The following is an 18,938-nucleotide window of genomic DNA, read 5'->3' on the forward strand; positions in this document are numbered from 1 at the left end:
TAGAAACATCCTGACCCCCTAGGCCTGCTCAGGGGTCCTACAAGGACCCCCAGGGCTCAAAAAAGCTTTTTTTTAAACGCTTGGTGCGTGAATTCCCCCGGGAAAAAAAAACGAAGCGCAGGCTCCCGCGCTTTGTTATCTGTAAGCCACTGAGTGGGCCAGGTCCCGGGGCCAATGTGTAATTAATTAGCGGGGGCCCGCGGGGACCCCCACAGCCCCGGACCCGCCACCTCCCCGGGGCTTTATTCATTATGTGGCGGGGACGCGCAGCACCCCTGCAGCCCCGGTGACTGCCACCTCCTCGGGGCTTCTAAAAAAATGTGTGGGGGGCTCCTGCCCACCATACTGCCCCAGGGACAACCACCTCCCCGGGGCATTCATTAATATGGGTCGGTGGGCCTTGCAGGCTCCCCCAAAGCCCCTGGGGGCCACCACCTCCCCTGGGCTTAAATTACAGGGGCACTAAATATTCAAAAGCAGGGGTCTGTGCAGACCCCCGGGCCCTGGAACCATCCACTCGCCGGGGCTTTAAACACTTGGGAGGAGGGAGCCCTTGATGTCGCTGGGGACCGCCACCCCCCGGGCTGGCACCTGCAATGTCCCGGGGTGCCCACCCCCGGTACATTGCTGTTTGCTATGACAGCACTGGAAAACAGCTCCCGCCCTGTCATAGCACAATCGGCTTTGGTTTTTGGACGCAAGAGCAGGAAACCTGCTCTCGCTTCCAAAAACCATAGCAGATTGCTTTTGGACAAGGGGAGCTGCATGTCAGCAGCTCCCCTTGTGCAAAAGCAATGCCGGCTCCCACAGGAGGCGGGGAGCCGGCTGGGACAGTAGGGGCATTGGGGCTCCCCTCACAGTCCCCACCAGTGAGGCCAGGGCCTTGGGGATGGGGTACCCGGGGCCAGAAGTGGGCCGGTAGGGGGGAACGTGGCCCCCCTCCCATTTAAAAAATAAATAAATAAACGGCAGGCCGGCGCCAGGTGATGGGGTCCCTGGGGCCAATAGTGGCCTAGGGAAGGGGGGCCAGGTGGACCCCTGCCCAAAAAATAAATATACAAAAGGAGGCCATGGCCCGGGAGATGGGGATCCCGGGGCAGAAATTGGCCTCTTCTAAATTCTTTTACATTTTTTCTAAAGGGGTCAAGCCCTGGCGGATGGGGACCCAGGGCCACAAAAACGCTAGAAGAAGGGGGGCCACACAGCCCCCCTTCTAAAAAAAAAATAGAAAAAAAAGCTGGCATCTCACTGGAGGTCCCGCCCTTCCCCTGCACCACTTTGCAAACGCGCCCCTAGCGCGTTGTAAGTTGGGGAATTAATTCCCCTTGAATACTGAGGGTCCCTGGGGCCCAACTAGCCCACGAGGTACCTCCAGTAAGCGACACAGAGCTGGATTGCAGAGAGGTGGTCCGAGGCCATGCCCCTTTTTACACCACTCTGCAAACGTGGCTCCCGGTGCGATGCCAGTCTTTTTTTTTTTTGTTTGTTTTTAAGAAGGGAGGCTATGTGGCCCCCCTTCTTTTCCTTTTTTATCGGCCCTGGGGACCCCATCCCCAGGGCCTGACCACTTTTTCTTTTTATTAAAAAATTGGAAGAGGACCGCGTGGCCCCCCTCCCGAGGCCATAATCGGCCCCGGGGACCCCATCCCTTGGGTATGGGCAGTTTTTTAAATGTATTTACATTTTTGGAGAGGGACTGCGTGGCTCCCCTCCTCAGGCCATTCATGGCCCTGGGGACCACATCCCTTTCCATTTTTTTCCTTTTTTTAAAATAATTTGGGAGGGGGGACGCGTGGCCCCCCTCCTGGGCCACTTATGGCCCCAGGGACCACATCCCCCAGGGCCGGCCCTATCCGTTGGGGACTGTGGGGGGGTCCCCAATCCCCTCACGGTCCCGCCGGCTCCCCGCATCCCCGTTGCGTCACAAAAGTGACGCAACGGCGGCGCAAATGTGGCATACGGGGCTTGTAAATCTGCCCCTTAGTAGGGAGGGTTAGGAGGGATGACAAGTTGGAAGAAGATGCTAGGACCTGGTACAGTTTGATGTTGGAGGTCTCCTTAGAGATAGCCTCTGACGCGCAGAGATCAGAGGAAACACAAGTAGTCCGCACTGAGGATGATACAGAGGCGCAGCGTTTGGACACTCCTGTGTTGAGTGTAGAGTAATCACACTGCCGAATAGAGCGATTGGGTGAAGTGACTTATGGCATGGCCAGAGATTCTCTTTGTACATGACCAGGGTCGGAGGGGGGGTTGGGTTGTTTATTTAATTTTGCTTTTGTGATTTGTTTATTGGGAAATCTAAACCTGTTACATGCATTGTAAAGAGTGGGGATGCAGATGCTTACAGTTAGTATGCTCTCCTAGTTTAGGAAATGTTATTCCATCCTACATATTTTTCCATTACAATCTTAGATATATGTCGAAAATGTTTATAATACATTTTATTGTTATTTTATAAGATTGATCTGAGCTGAGAGATTGATTTATCTGTACTGACTTTCTGAAACCGGAGGGTTTGATCCCTAAATGAATAAAAAAGTGTAAAAAAAAAAAAAGAAAATCTTAATAGGGAATTTTGGTCAGATTATGGCTAATTGCAAAATTGGCAAACGCTGTATCTGTCCGCTTGCCCAATCTAGAGTTCCATTAAATGATTGAAGCTGGTTAGCAAACAACCTGGTTTACCATCCCAAATAATCAATTGGGTCAAAAACAAATCCCAGAGGTGACCCCATATACGTCAGCCAATTGAAGGTAAATGATTTCACAAAATTGAATGAAGAAGCAGAACTGCATGGCCTCTTCAGGCTTGTGATATCATTTTTTTCAAGAGATGCAGCATCTATCAAAATGTTCAATAAATGGCTGTGCCAATTTTTTTCTTCTATGGACAACAAGAAACAATAAAGGTCATGCCTCTGGGGGCCTTAGATCTTCATGTCATCTAGGATTAACGCCCACTGATCTACAGTTTTCACACTGCTTGGTCATTCTGCTAGATTTTCCACCTTACGTATGTAGACAACCCCGAAATTATGGATCAAACAATTGTTGGCTGGAGAAGAGCTTTAGTATGCTTGGAAGGTTATCCTAAAGCAAATAAGATCACAATAAACACTGAAAAAACACCTATCCTGTTTTTAGTAGAAAAATTGTCATAAGAGTGATGTGGTACATTAAAAATAAGAAAATAATTCAAAGAATCATATCATATATTTGCCATTTGGCTGGCAGGATGAAAAGGAAAGAAACTATTGTGCTTCTTTATAATCTAAGGGCCATATTTATGACCTTAGTTGCATCACGCTTGCACCACTCATGTACAATGCAACTCACTAATGAGATTTATGAAGTCACACAGTGGCCCTGAGTGGCTTCATGATTCTTGACTAAAGCCACACAGTGCAAATCACCTTACTCTTTGCTAGGGAGTCATTACATGAGCATTGCATGGGTGTTTCCATGCAATTCCCATGGTTTTTGACACATTCCCAGATTTACCAGAACTGGAGAACCTTGGAATGTGCCAAAAAGATACGCCTTCCAAGAGAAATATCTTTATTTCTGCTGGATACTTCCTCTTTCTATGTGTGCTGCAGAAATGCAGCACACATAGAAAGCACACACAGAGGAATATGCCCTTTCCTGCAAAATAACAATCCTGCATGCAACACAGGTACCCTTCCACTATGGTGCAAGGGTGCCTGTGTTGGCTCTTAGCAGGCAAAACAGCACCAGTGCTGGGGAAAAGGCAAGAATGTGTTGTATTCTTTTAAATACAGAACAATCCTGCCCTTTTCCTGTCAAGAAGTGCAGCGCAGCAAGGTGACTTGCTGAGCCGCACAGCGTGACAATGTCATAAATATGCTCCAGAATCGTTACCACTAAACACCTGTTTTCTGTATTTGAGCTAGCCTTTCGTTATAGCCAGTCCTAAAGAATATGTCATCAAATTGAATGCCCTCTATAAACTTCGGCATGCTTGGGATACTAGCCCACTTCCTTGATCGTCTCCAGTGCCGAGCATACATAATTCTGTTTGGGCTCTCAAACAGTATCTTACAGCCCAAAGTCAGACTAAAATTTAAATTGTATTAGCAAATAGGAAGCATATTTTGTAATATTCTGCCCAAAGATTAGAGCAGCCCATGCTGGCACATTCAAATCTCTAATATAGCCGAGAAACCAATAAATGGGATCATCTTTGGAAACATTATTATAAGAAATTGGGTTGTTGGTTGACTAAGGTGTGAGTAGCAACCACAATCCTTGCCAGAGTGAGGCAAAAGTCAACCCTAAACTAACCTGTGCTCAACCCTCTGATAGCTTGGCAAACAGCAGTCAGAGGAGATGTGTAAAGTATTTCTGCAACACTTCAAACAGTAATAAAGTGAAAAATACCATATAAAAAGAATTGTACACCAAGTTAGATAAAGTGATTTGTAATAAAAACCAAATGAGATAAAAATGACAAAAATCCCCCAAATCCAAAAAGTAGACCTGGAGATCTGCAATTTTAAAGATTTCAGTAAAAAATAGCACCAAAAGTCGCAAAGCGACAACTGTGGGTATCTAGCCGAGATGGACTGGGACAAAATCGCAAGTTCAGGCTAACCATGATGGGGTGTGGGCCAGCTACAGGGACCCAGTTAGGCCAGCTGAACAGAATACCTTACATCCTGGTTTGCGAAGCGTTGAGAGACTCTGCGCCGAGGATTCGTCATGTAACCAAAGTGTTGTGTCAGGTCTGAGGTGCGGCAATGAGGGCTTGAGATGCGAAGTCTGGCTTCGACCATACATCGCAAAGTCTGGGTGATACATTTGTTCCGAGGAGCTGTGAGGCTGCATTGTGGAGTCTGGCATTATTTTTGTCGATGATGGTTTTGACGAAGGATTTGAGGGCCTGTGGGAGACTGCATCATGAAGAGGCAGTCCTGAAGCGGCTGTGGGCTGCAAGAGGGATCTTTACAATGGGTCTGATCCATGCAGCAGCAGTGATGCAGTGATTCTGCTTGGGGTTGTGCCATGCAGTAGAAGAGATGTGTCAGTTCTGCCAGACTCTGTAGACCCAGCAGATCACCTTAGGCCCAATTCCAAGGGTCCAAAACTGGGGTGGCATCACGTTGGCAGGTAGACTTACAGGTGGAAGAGTCCAGGTGCTGGATTCATGGTGTTGGAGCCTTCTGTCCCTGAGGCTCAAGTCAGGAGCCCTTGGTGTCACTTTGATGTCCTGGGTTCAACAGATGCAGGTCCAGTAATTGTCACCCAATCAAGAAGCAGCGGACAGGTCAGCACAGCAGGGCAGTAGTCCTTTAGAGCAGCAGTCCAGCAGAGTGGAAGTCCTTTTAGCAGCACAACAGTCCTTCTGCCTGGCAGAGTGTCCACAAGTCCAAAAGTATACTGAAGAGTTGGGGTCTAAGGTCCAATATTTATATCCAGTGCCTACCTTGAGGTTGGAGAAGCATCTAGAGGTTCCACATCTCTGAGGTGTCAGGCATCCCCTTCCTCCCTGCATTGGCCCCACCTGGTCTGGGGACACAAAAGCTTAATGACAAGTGCTGGACGGTGGGGTGCCTAACTTTGTATTTGCTTGTAGTACCTCTGTGTTATTTCACAGATATGTTCTTCTATACTTCGGCAGATTTACTTGCCTTACGCCCCCCTAGTGGCCAATGTCATTCTTTCTTTCCTGGCAGCCGGGCCTTAAGGAAAGGTTGTCCAACTTGCGGTTGGCGTCTCCCAACGTTTATTGGAACTGCGCTGGACAATATTCCGGCCTCTTATCAATGTCTTCTTCTTAATACTAGATCCTTGACCTGTCACTCCCTTGATATCTGGAATTTACTACAGAATTCCAATATATCATGTCTATTTCTTACTGAGACCTGGCTGAGTGACTGCTCTGCACCTGATTTAGCCAATGCCATACCTCCGGAATATAACATCTTTAGGAGGGATAGAATATCAGGCAGAGGGGGAGGTGTAGCTCTTGTGGTAAATAAAAACATTCCCTGTTCAACCTTCCTGGTAGAAACTATTCAGGGATGTGAAGCCTTGGGTTTCACCCTTCAGCTCTTCCCCCTCCAGGCCTGTACCGGGATTCTCCTGTATAGAGCCCCGGGACCTGCAGGGCCGTTCTTTGATGAACTACAAGTAGCTCTCTCAGTCCCTTGTCTCAGATCGGAGCATTGTATTCTTCTTGGGGATCTTAATGTCCATATGGATAATACAGCGGACCTTGATGCAATGAAACTTAGTGACATCACAGTTCCATTAGGATTGTCTGCGTTTCTGCAGAAACCGACGCACAACAAAGGCCATACTCTTGACCAGATTTTTTCAACAAAATCTATTACGATAACGTCTATACAACCAGTATTATGGTCTGATCATTTTTTGTGCCTGCCACTGCTCTTACTCGGGTGAGAGAATCAATAGAGACCACGCGAACTTCGCGCCCTTTCCATCTGCTTTCGGTGGATATGTTATCTGAGGCCCTTACCACCTTTCCATGTCCTCTTTTGGGCAATTTGGAAGAGAATCTTAGTCTCTTTCAGAATTGGCTGATAGCCAGATTTCAGACCTTAATCCCCGAAAAAAAAGCTTAAATCAGGCGAACGTAGAGCGTCGGCCCCATGGTTCACTCCCCAGCTAAGGGAGCAGCGGCAGGGTTGTAAGAGGCATATTTTGAGCGTCGAATTGATGAGGCTGAAAATGGCTGTAAATAAATTTTTAAAGTTGTTCTGGATTTCACCTCTCCAGCTATCTGTACTCCATCTCATACTCATTCAGAAGTATGGATTAAACAGCTTGCAACTTTCTTTACCAGTAAAATCACAACCATTCAAGCCTCTCTTTTCCACCCTAGCTCTCAGTCGGTCGTGGGTCCCTTATCCCCCCCTTCATTTAGGGAGGGTCTAGGCCCTTCTCTTTTACAATTTCCACATCTATGCCTTGACACTTCTCTCGAGCTTTTGTCAAGCTTGAAATCAGGTTCTCCACTTGATCCGTGCCCGGCTAAATTTCTGGGGAAGGTGGCATCTGCTTTAAATGCCTTGTTGAGCCCTCTTCTGAATTCTTCGCTGTCAACGGGAGTGGTCCCGCAGGCATGGAAGCATGCTCTGATCTTGCCATTGATCAAGAAGCCTACCTTGGACCCCCTCATCCATGCCAACTATAGGCCTATTTCCCTTCTCCCTGCTCTGGCGAAAGTGGCCGAGAAATTTGCACATCGGACGATTTCCAATTTCATCGAAGGAAACGACCTGTTGCATGACACACAATCTGGGTTCCGTGCAAACTTTAGCACGGAGTCGGCTCTGCTCGAGGTCACGGATGCCATCAGGGAAGTACTCGATTCTGGAGGAAGGGCCATGTTGGTAATGTTAGATCTGTCGGCGGCCTTCGACACCGTCCCCCATGATCGCCTCCTTGTAAGACTCTGGGAGAGCGACATTCGGGGGACGGTATGGAATTGGCTTAAATCTTTTCTGGCTGGCCACCGGCAAACGATCTGGGCGCCTCCTTTCTCCGCTGATATGGCTCCACTAGAGGTAGGGGTACCGCAGGGTTCCATTCTTAGCCCCATGCTATTTAACATCTTTATGGCCCCCCTGGCGGTAGTCGCGGAGTCCTTTGGCGCCCAGATCGTATCTTACGCCGATGACACCCAGCTCCTGTTCACTTGTGATAGGGGCGGGTCATTCGACGGCGTACAGATCAGGGATTGCCTTGGAGCGGTTTTTGAGTGGTTCAGGTGTAATGGATTAAAGTGCAATTCCGACAAGTCGGAGCTGCTCTTTTTTGGTTGCACCTGTGAACCAGATTGGAAAGCTTGGTGGCCACAAGATCTGTTTCCACCTGACAACGTGTCTCTCAAGGCTAAAAACTTGGGCGTGATTGTGGTACAGTGAATTGTCCTTTGGGCCACATGTTTCGTGCCTTTCAGGTAAATGCTTCGGCATTTTACGGATGCTGAGGAAGTTTCTTCCTCTAGTGTCTTTTCAGCACAGGAAGATCATTGTTCAGGCCTTGATCGGATCTCGTCTGGACTACGCAAACGCCCTTTTCTTGGGTCTACCAAAATATCTTTTGACCCGTTTGCAAGTGGTCCAGAACTCGGCAGCCCGTGCTATTTACGGGCTCCCGAGAAGAGCAGGTGCCACGGCTTTATTGAATTCTTTACATTGGCTACCGATCGCTAAAAGAATTCTTTTTAAGTGCCTGACTTTTGCCTTTAAAGCCTTACAAGGATTTGGCCCTAAGTACATGAGGAAACGTCTCTCCCGATATGTACCCAGCAGGTCTTTGAGATCATCTTGTCTATCCAAAATGACAGTCTCAGCTATCAGGCGTGCAAGGATGGGAGGTCGATCTTTCCGCTACCTAGCCCCGAAGGAGTGGAATGAACTTCCACTTTCTCTTAGACAGGCTCCCAGTCTCCTTACTTTTAGAAAAGAGCTTAAAACATGGCTTTTCACTAAATAATTTTTTACTAATAAATTTGATCCTTCTTTTCTGTTTGTCTTTTAGTTGTTATGTCTTGTTTTTGCCTGCCGATATTCTTCATCAAAGCGCCGGGATGCTCCTTGGAGTAGCCGAGCGCTATAGAAGAAATAATTTAACATAACATAACATAACATGTGAGAGTGCTCAGGCAGGGCCTTTGTGATGTGCAAGAGTGGTAGAAGACAGCTCCTCCCCTTCTTTAACTTAGAGTGGCCTATCCTGCCAACACCTATCTTCCCTTTGTTTCATTGTCTGGGAGCAATACACAAAGACCAACTGCCACCTACACATAGTCATGTGATCCAGGAACAAGCTGCAGGCACCAAATGGTTAGGACATGAAAATGCCAACTTTCTAAAAGTAGAAATAATGACAGCTTGGCGTGCACTCGGGTTAAACTGATGAACCTATTCAACTAAATGTACTACTATTATTCTGGCTTGGTGTGCACTGCCTGAGGTGGTTCTACCCTCCCACCTTTAAATTGAAAGCATTTACTAGAGCGCTGTGTTCTAGACAGGATGTGCACTACCAGATACACTCGATTGTGAGTGTGTATTATCGCTTCATCTCATCATTAATATACTTAACATTCATGTAAGCAAGTAAACACTCTGTGTAACATAAAGCATCATAGTATAATCACAAATAAAATATCCAAATGGTGATTCAATAAACCAAAGTTGTATCCTTCTTCTTAATGTGCTTTTCTTTTATTAACACATCTGATTGGAAACCAAGACAAAACTGAAGATCCAACAATCCTTCTAGTAGAAAAAACTTTTTCTCAATCCCAATGCATTTCGGGTGATATCGTCACCCTTCTTCGGGGGATATCTACAAATGAAGTTTACAAAAGAAATTCATCACATTCAAAAAATGACTATGAGTATATTTGTCGATAATGAAAACCAAATGCTAAGAGAAAAGAAAAGAATGGTACTCTATTATCCAGGAGGATTAGAGTGAAGCTATGCGTGTTTTTCAAGGATTAATGATGGACCGTGGAAGTGATTGTGGAAGAAAGAGTCAAAAAGCCGAGCTTCCCTCAAACCACCAACGTGCCACCTGTCCCAGTGTGCCAAAATATAGAGATGACATGTGCCTGCCCATTTCAACAAAGACGGTAACTACCTGAGTAGGTCAAATATATAGGCTTGTATTCGAGCCAAAAACTACTATTCAGACATGTGACTTGCGGTCTGTAAAACAAAAACCGATGTGAGCGAAAAATGTCCTCCAAACGTGAAACTTACAATTGATTGTGAGGTGCAATGAAAGCGAAAACTCACCACTAGTTTGCGGCGCTGTGTATGTCTGACCGGTTATACGTGATTGCGAGCAGTGCATCAAAAGACACGTGTTGTTGTAAGCTCGTTTAAAGCTTCAGCTACGTATACATCCCAAGTACCGCAAATGGATTTGGAATACTCTCTGTAAAATACATTATAAACATAAATATAACGCGAGTTTCAAAACTTTGAAGTTTTGCTGCTCAACTAAATTCCATAACCCGAAAATTACTCACATGTGATGTCTCGAAAGTTGCCGCTCTTATGCAAACGTCTAAGTAAAGAAAAACCCCGTGAGTTATACCGGTTTAAAAAAAGTGCTCAAGCGTGAGTTACGTTGGGGGCGTGGCCGAGCCGGCGGCTAAGATGGCCGCCAGCTAGTGAAGCTCCTGCGATCCACCGGGCCCAGCGGCAATTTCCCCGATGTTCAGACATCGTCCCGGGGCCGCGGGGGGTGGAGCGGACGTCGGAAGCGGCGCTGCGTTCGGCATGCGGTCCGCCAGCGTTTGGCCCCCCCCCGTTCGGATGTGACATCGTGTGGCAGCGGAGCCGGGGGGCCCGGCGAGGTGAACCCCAGCGCTTGGGCAGCCCCACGGAGAGCGGCTCAGCAGACCAACGGCGGAACGCCTGGAGGCGGCTTGGAGCACACCGGGTGAGTTGGGCCGCGGGGGCTGCGCTTTTCCGCCCCGCGCACGCCGGGACTGCGGGCAGTGCTCGGGCTGGTGGCCCCGCACCGTGACGGCTTGCTGTACGCGGGGACAGGGCCCGCGGGGCGGGTCCGCCAGGGGTGGGGCACGGGCCTGGTGCGGTGGGGGCGGGAGTGCGCCCTGCTCGTGCTCGGCTCCCCGGTGGGGCATGCAGCGCCCGGGGGGCCCTCGAGTGAACTGCGGAGGCCCTGAGCACATGGTGGTGCAGCTCGTCCTGCGGCACGGGGACACCTTACAAGAAACAGCCTGGTGTGCAGGGATGCTGCGTGGTGTATCTCCCAGACAGGGCGAGGCCTCACGCCTGGACCCAAAGGCCTCCAACAGGAACAGGGGTGCATTTCTACTCCGGAATGGGCACATTGCAGCTGCACGGACCCCGTTGATTGCGTCCTCTGACGCTGACATTGCGCCGGGACCTGCCTGGTGTCCCGTGAGGACGGACTTGGGCCAGTCAGAGCTACAGTACAACACATTCGACGCCCACATGGGGGCTGGGTACGCGGCCTGTGTTGCTTGGGCCCCCCGCGGGATGGGACGGAAAGACCCCCGGCAGAGAACCCTTCCCTTTGAAAAGGCGGTTGGCGGTGCAACCTCACACGCCGCTGACATGGCAGACGCTGCGCCGGCGGGTGCTCCCCCGGACCCCTCGGGGTCCTCTGTTGCCATGTTTCTCCTTGAAATGAAAGCTGGTTTTAAGGCGCTGGACTCACGTTTTGACACCCTAGATGAGACCATAGCTAACTTGGGCGCCAAAGTGCAAGCGCAGGAGAAGCGCATCGATGTGGCGGAGGCCCGGGTTTCGGATCTGGAGGACGGGATGGCCCAGGCACTGAAGCGGCTAGAACGTGCGGAGCGCCTGCTCAAGGAGGTAGCCATTAAAAACGAGGACTTGGAAGCGCGCGGTCGCCGCAACAACATTCGCATCATGGGTGTCCCGGAGACAGCAGCCACTGGCCGCATGGACTTGTTCGTGGAAAAGCTTCTCATGGGCCTGTTCGGCAGCGAAGCCTACACCGCGGGTTTTGTGGTAGAAAGAGCCCACAGATCACTAGGCCCCAGACCCAATCCTGGCCTTCCTCTTCGTCTGATTGTAGCGCAGCTCTTGAACTTCAGAGACCGGGACACCACGCTTCGCTTGGCCCGAGAACGCGGAACAGTGGAGTGGCAGGGGTCCAAACTGTCGTTCTATCCAGATTTCACGCCTATGGTTCAGGAGGCGCGTCTGAAGTTTCAGGGAGTCAAGGCTACGTTGCGCAATCTGGGACTCAGATATGGCATGCTGTACCCCGCCAGGCTCAGGGTGGATGTGGGCGGCAGATCACGCATCTTTGACTCACCAACGGAGGCTCAGGAGTTCTGCCGAATGTACAAACCTTGAGCTCCGCAGAACTCGGTGGGGAGTGTGACGTCCTCCCCGCAGCGGCTCGGATGCAAGTGCGGATCTATTTTCAAATTCTGGCGCGGGTTGATGCTGCATTTATTTTGTCTGATTGTACACCAGGTTGGTTTATATTGGGGAAATTGCAATGTTATCACAACTCCCAGTTTTTTATTGGGTTTGTTAAGTAAGATGTTTCTATTGTTCGGTGAGATTCCAGGTTGCCACCCCCCCTAGGTGTAACCGCGGAGTTTGTGCATTTCACTTTGAGGACCAGGTAGTGGACCTTAATTTGCACGTCTGGTGATCACTAGGATGACTGGGCGGATTAGCTTGCAGGGGGAGGGCCACCTTGGGGCTTACAGGTGGCTGGGTGGGGGGAGGGGGTTGGGGTAATGTATACATTTGGCGCATATTGTTTTGCAAGTTTTGGGTTGGCATTGTTTTGGAAGTCACAGTTGCAACGCAGTCCTGACAGGGCACTTCACACGTTGGGTCTAGATGTCACGGCTAGGTAATACTCTGGGCCCTTCGCCCATCACCCTGATGTCTTGGAATGTGAGGGGCCTCAATAATACACACAAGAGACGGCAGGTGATACACTACTTGCTCCGGAACACGGTCGGCATAGCATTCCTGCAGGAGACACACCTCCCTCCCACAGATTTGGCTCGCTTTGGCTCCAGCTGGGGCGCACATAGATATTTTGCCAACTATAGCAATTATGCCAGAGGTTCTGTAATATTGATACACAGGAGGGTTGCCTTCACTCTCATTGACGTGACCCGGGATCCATTGGGAAAGTATGTAATGGTCACGGGGACGCTACACGGTTATAGGGTCACTCTGATTAATGTATATGCCCCCAACGTAGACGCCCCAGACTTTTTTCACGATTTAAATACCCGGATTGCTTAGCATGACCCTCAGGCACTAATACTGGGGGGGGGATTTCAATCTTACACTGTGCCCCACGTTGGACAGCACCTCTAGAGCCCCTGATCCTAAGCCACGGGCGAGGCGGGCCTTGAGAGATCTTTGTACCCAATACGACCTATTAGATATTTGGCGACATCACAACCCCACCCTTACCAATTACACTCACTACTCTAGCCCGCATGGTACCTGGAGCAGGTTAGACTATTGGCTGATCTCGCCCGGACTCGTGGATTGGTTTGCCTCCCTCACCACGTTCCCCAGTACATACTCCGACCACTCTCCTGTAGCTTTGCGGCTGCTGGTCCCGCGTCCGGAGGGATATGAGAGGCAGTGGCGGTTCCCGAGCAGAGCCCTGCAAGACGAAGTGTTCAAGGCGGAGATCCGGGCGGCGATAGAGGATTATTTTGATAATAACACGAGCTCGGTCGATTCCACGGCGGTCGTGTGGGAGGGATTCAAGCCCACTCAGCGGGGGGTTTGCATAGCTAAGCGGGCGGGGGTGCTCAGAGACCTCCGACAAACTCTATCTCGTCTTGAATGCAACATTTCCCATTTAGACTCCCGCCTTGCATTTGACCCCTCCGCAGAGCTCCAGGCGGCGAGACTGGCCTTGTTGGTTGAATACAAAGACACAGCCGAAAGGGAGATATCATACCTGAGCAAATATCACACAGCACGCAGGTACGGGGAGGGTGACCGCCCGGGCAGGGTTTTGGCACAAATGCTGCAACCGTCGTACAACAACACTTTTATCACGGCACTACATTCAGCGTCGGGTTCTGCCCTTACCTCGACGGCCGCGATTCGGGATGAATTTCTGGACTACTACACCAAGCTGTACTCCTCCAGGGCTGAGCCGGACGGCACGGCCCAGACGGCATATCTTGATTCGGTCGCTTTGGTGTATTTGGAGAAAGACATGTTGGAGTTCATGGCTAATCCCATAACTCTAATCGAGGTCGAACATGCTATAGATACCCTGCAGGGCTCTTCCGCCCCGGGCCTGGATGGTTTCACGGGGGACTTCTACAAAGAATTTAAGGACGTGCTGGCACCTCAGCTGATTGAGGTTTACGCAGAGGCCCTGGAGAGGCAATGCCTCCCCCCACCTTACATGAGGCCGTTATCATACTGCTCCCTAAGCCAGGCAAAGATCACACGCTCTGCGGCTCCTACCGGCCGCTGTCTTTATTAAATCTAGACTATAAAATCTTGGCCAAGGCGCTGGCCAACAGGCTTTCGCAACTGATGGAGTACATTATTTCACCGATGCAGTGTGGCTTTGTCCCCCATCGTTCGACATCATTGAATCTCCGCACACTCTTTGCGGTCATACATAGAATACAGCCTGACGTCCCAGCAGCTGCTATCTTATTGGATGCGGAAAAAGCGTTTGATTCTTTGGAATGGCCATTCCTTGTGGAGGTGATGAGACGTATGGGGATGCCTCTTGGTTTCATTGCTACGGTTTCCTTGCTATATAGCCAGCCATCGGCTAGACTTCGCTTAAATGGCACCCTCTCCAACCCGTTTCGACTATACAGGGGGACCAGACAGGGATGTCCCTGGTCCCCACTCCTATTCATTTTAGCGATGGACCCACTGGTCAGACACCTCCAGGAGCGTCACCTACAGAGAGGGCTTCAGTTTAACACTGGCCCGCTCCTCGCCTCCCTATATGCGGATGATACTATTCTTTAAGTGCGGGAACCGCACATTAACCTACCGCCCCTCATTCGCGAAATCGTCCGCTTTGGTGGCTTTTCGGGGTTGGGTATCAATTGGCACAAATTGTCCATATTCCCGCTCACTGCGTGCACGGCCAGGTGGGACTGCGAATTTCCTCTGGAGTGGTGTGTCGATTCGGTGAAATACCTGGGTGTACATATCCATTTCGACACCGCTCAAATCCTTCGACTGAACTATGGGCGGGCCATTGCTGACCTGGAGGAGCAGGTGAACGGGTGGCTGCGCCTGCCTCGTTCCCTTGCGGGCTGGGTTGCCATTTTGAAAATGGTGGTCCTACCGAAATTTCTATATTATTTCAACAACATTCCGATCCCCCTCGCTGATCATTTTTTCCGTAGGCTACGCACACTCACGATACGTTTGGTGTGGGGTGGCAGGAGACCACGTATACGTTGGTCCATGCTTACTCTGCCATACGATAGAGGCGGGTTCAGTGTCCCGGACTTTCAGCTGTACTACTTGGTGGCATAGTGCCGTTATGCGTCAGCATGGTTCCACCTGGACGCCCGTGTCCCGTATCTATGCCCGGAGGCGGACCTGGTGCTCCCCGACCGGCTGTGCAAGGTCCTCCCGAGTGGTTTCTCGCGGGACAGGCATGACATACAGATGGTGTCAACAACCTCTTGGGCGTGGCATAGATTGAAGAAACGCATGGGTGCAGCGCACCTGTATTCTTCTGCGTTGCCCTTATCCAATGCTAGATAGCTCCCCATTACGGGGGAGAGGCTGGTGCAGCGCACCCTAGCCACGCTGGATATCGTGAAGGTGGGAGATTTCTTCCCGGGGGGCCACATATTTTCGTTAGATGAAGACGCCAGGTTCACGGATTGCGATTTTATGACACGGTTCGTACTAAGCCGATTGAAGTCGGCGCTGCGAGCGGCGCTTCCTACATACCCGGTTGAGCCTGAATCCTTCCCTCCGCTTGATTTGGTGTTGGGATCACCTGACGGTGCGCGCCTCATTTCCAAATTGTATAAGGCCAGCGCTAAAGCATTACCGGTTGACGATTCCAGGGTGAGGGAGGCTTGGGAAGTGGACACTGGTCACACTATAACAGACGAGCAATGGCAAAAATGTTGTGAGGCTACTAAGGACGTTTCACTTATTAGTCGCCATAAGTTGCTGCATTTCAAGTTTCTTCGGCGGGCATACTTTACAACAGCCATGGCACATAGGATAGACACCAGCAGGCCGCATATCTGTGTGAGGTGCGCGACTCCACATGCAGATTTTTTCCACTTGGCGTGGGCCTGTTCACATCTGCAGCCCTATTGGGCGGCGATACATGACACCTGGCGAAGATGATAGATCTTTCATTGACTCCGCTCCCCGAAATCGCACTGTTGGGGTACACAGTCCAGATCCCCCTGAAGGTTAGGAGATTTGCTGCATTGGGTCTCCTCCTAGCGAAAAGGGAAGTCTCCATCCACTGGGGCAGGAGAACAGTTCCTAATCTACAGGATTGGTTGAAGAGTTTAGTATACTGCAATACAAATCGGAGGTATATTCCAGTTTGATGCCTCTGACGTCACGGCCCAAAGATATATGGGGTCCCTTGAGAGCCTATTTGGAGAAGATTAGGCAGGCCCCCAACACTCAGCCAGATAATGGAATAGTGCCTGAGGGTGCGGGTTGAAGGGACACGTTCGGGCCCCTTGTGGTCAACTTTCGATTATAGACATTCCAGATGGGGGGAGTGGGGTGGGGGGTTGGGGCGGTTTGGGTGGGGCACTGTCGGCAGGATAATCCAGTGGTGGGATGTGGGGGAGAGCAGGCGGGAGTGGGCGGGCCGTGGGGTAGGCGGGTGTGCTGAATGCTACAACAGTTCTGACTGGAGCACTATTCCTTTCATTGTATTATCATTATCAGGAAAAACTGGCATGCTTATTCGTACTCTCTGGCAAAGCACGGCAACTTTTGGGTGCTGGCTGTCATATTGGATGTGCACAATGACTTGGCCGTTTGGATCATAATTTTCTCTCATTGTATTATCACTGTCAGGAACTGCTTGGATTTCCTATTTTGTACTTCTTTGCAATGCTATGTAACTCTCATGCGCTATTGGAAAAATAAAGTGTTAAAAAAATAAAATAAAAAGCGTGAGTTACGTTAGTGCTGATGAAACCGATGATGGACAGTGCATAAATGCCTGGTTGGCAATATGTGTCGGCCATATTGGAAGAGAGTGTTACCAACCGATAATACTAAATTTAAATAGAATTGTATTAGGTTATTCTGGTGTAAGTGCTCATGAGGAAGACTAAGAGGTCAACCAGGATTGTGTGAGTAGGTAATTAATATTAACAATATTTAGTGATAGGCTTAAAGATAAACGACATATAAAATACTGTTCTCTACTGAGTTTGCGTGAACTGCATACATCTGCATCAACTACTAGGTGGAACATCCAATCTATGTTATCCAATTAAACATAGAAGTTAATCATGCGTGTATTGTAAAGTATTCAATGTGATTGTCATCCTCTATTAAACATGAACATTTGAATGTATATCAATGTTGTCCTATTATAACAATATCAAATGAACTTTGCATCAAATTGTACAAGGAATAAACTCATTATCTATGTTGTTGTATCTTGCATAAACAAAGTCACATATATTTGTTTATGATTACTTGAATGCTTGAATACTTTAGCACTGGGTAGCAGTGGGAAAGTGCACAGAGCCTTAGAAGACAACAAAACAGGTTTCTTAAAATGGAAGGCAAAAAGTTCAGGGATGACCCTGCAGGAAGGGCCAAGTCCAATGATTACTTGAATGTAACCATAAACAAATATATGTGACTTTGTTTATGCAAGATACAACAACATAGATAATGAGTTTATTCCTTGTACAATTTGATGCAAAGTTCATTTGATATTGTTATAATAAGTTTTGAAACTCGCGTTATATTTATGTTTATAATGTATTTTACAGAGAGTATTCCAAATCCATTCGCGGTACTTGGGATGTATACGTAGCTGAAGCTTTAAACGAGCTTACAACAACACGTGTCTTTCGAAGCACTGCTCGCAATCACGTATAACCGGTCAGACATACACAGCGCCACAAACTAGTGGTGAGTTTTCGCTTTCATCGCACCTCGCAATCAATAGTAAGTTTCACGTTTGGAGGACATTTTTCGCTCACATCGGTTTTTGTTTTACAGACTGCAAGTCACATGTCTGAATAGTAGTTGTGGGCTCGAATACAAGCCTATATATTTGGCCTACTCAGGTAGTTACCGTCTTTGTTGAAATGGGCAGGCACATGTCATCTCTAATTTTTTGCACACTGGGACAGGTGGCACGTTGGTGGTTTGAGGGAAGCTCGGCTTTTTGACTCTTTTTTCCACAATCACTTCCACGGTCTATCATTAATCCTTGAAAAACACGCATAGCTTCACTCTAATCCTCCTGGATAATAGAGTACCATTCTTTTCTTTTCTCTTAACATTTGGTTTTCACTATCGACAAATATACTCATAGTCATTTTTTGAATGTGATGAATTTCTTTTGTAAACTTCATTTGTATATATCCCCTGAAGAAGGGTGACGATATCACCCGAAATGCATTGGGATTGAGAAAAAGTTTTTTCTACTAGAAGGATTGTTGGATCTTCAGTTTTGTCTTGGTTTACAATCAGATGTGTTAATAAAAGAAAAGCACATTAAGAAGAAGGATACAACTTTGGTTTATTGAGTCACCATTTGGATATTTTATTTGTGATTATACTATGATGCTTTATGTTACACAGAGTGTTTACTTGCTTACATGAATGTTAAGTATATTAATGATGAGATGAAGCGATAATACACACTCACAATCGAGTGTATCTGGTAGTGCACATCCTGTCTAGAACACAGCGCTCTAGTAAATGCTTTCAACTTTCTAAAAGTGGCATTTTCAGAATTGTGATAAAAAATCTGACTTTACCATTAAAGGGGCTTTTAATTACAATTCTTTAGACACCAAACTCAAACTGTTACAGTTTATTAAATTTAACAATGTAACTCCAATGTTATCCTATGGGAGAGGTAGGCCTTGCAGTTGTGAAAAACAAATGTAAGAGTTTTTCACTATCAGTACATGTAAAACTTTAAAAGTGCATGTCCAACTTTATAAAATAAACTGGACCCTGCCTTGTCAACTGCCCAGAGCTTACCCTCAGAGTGACTCATATGTATTAAATAGGATGATTTTGGCCTGGAAAACGGTTCATTTTGCCAGGGAAAAACAGTAGTTTAAAACTGCACACAGGCTGCAATGGCAGGCCTGAGACATGTTTGAAGTGCTATATAAGTAGGAGGCACAATCAGTGCTGCAGGCTCGATAGTCGCATTTAATGAACAGGCTCTGG

Source organism: Triturus cristatus, chromosome 3_2 (assembly GCF_964204655.1).
Source record: "Triturus cristatus chromosome 3_2, aTriCri1.1, whole genome shotgun sequence".
NCBI classification, from domain to species: Eukaryota; Metazoa; Chordata; class Amphibia; order Caudata; family Salamandridae; genus Triturus; species Triturus cristatus.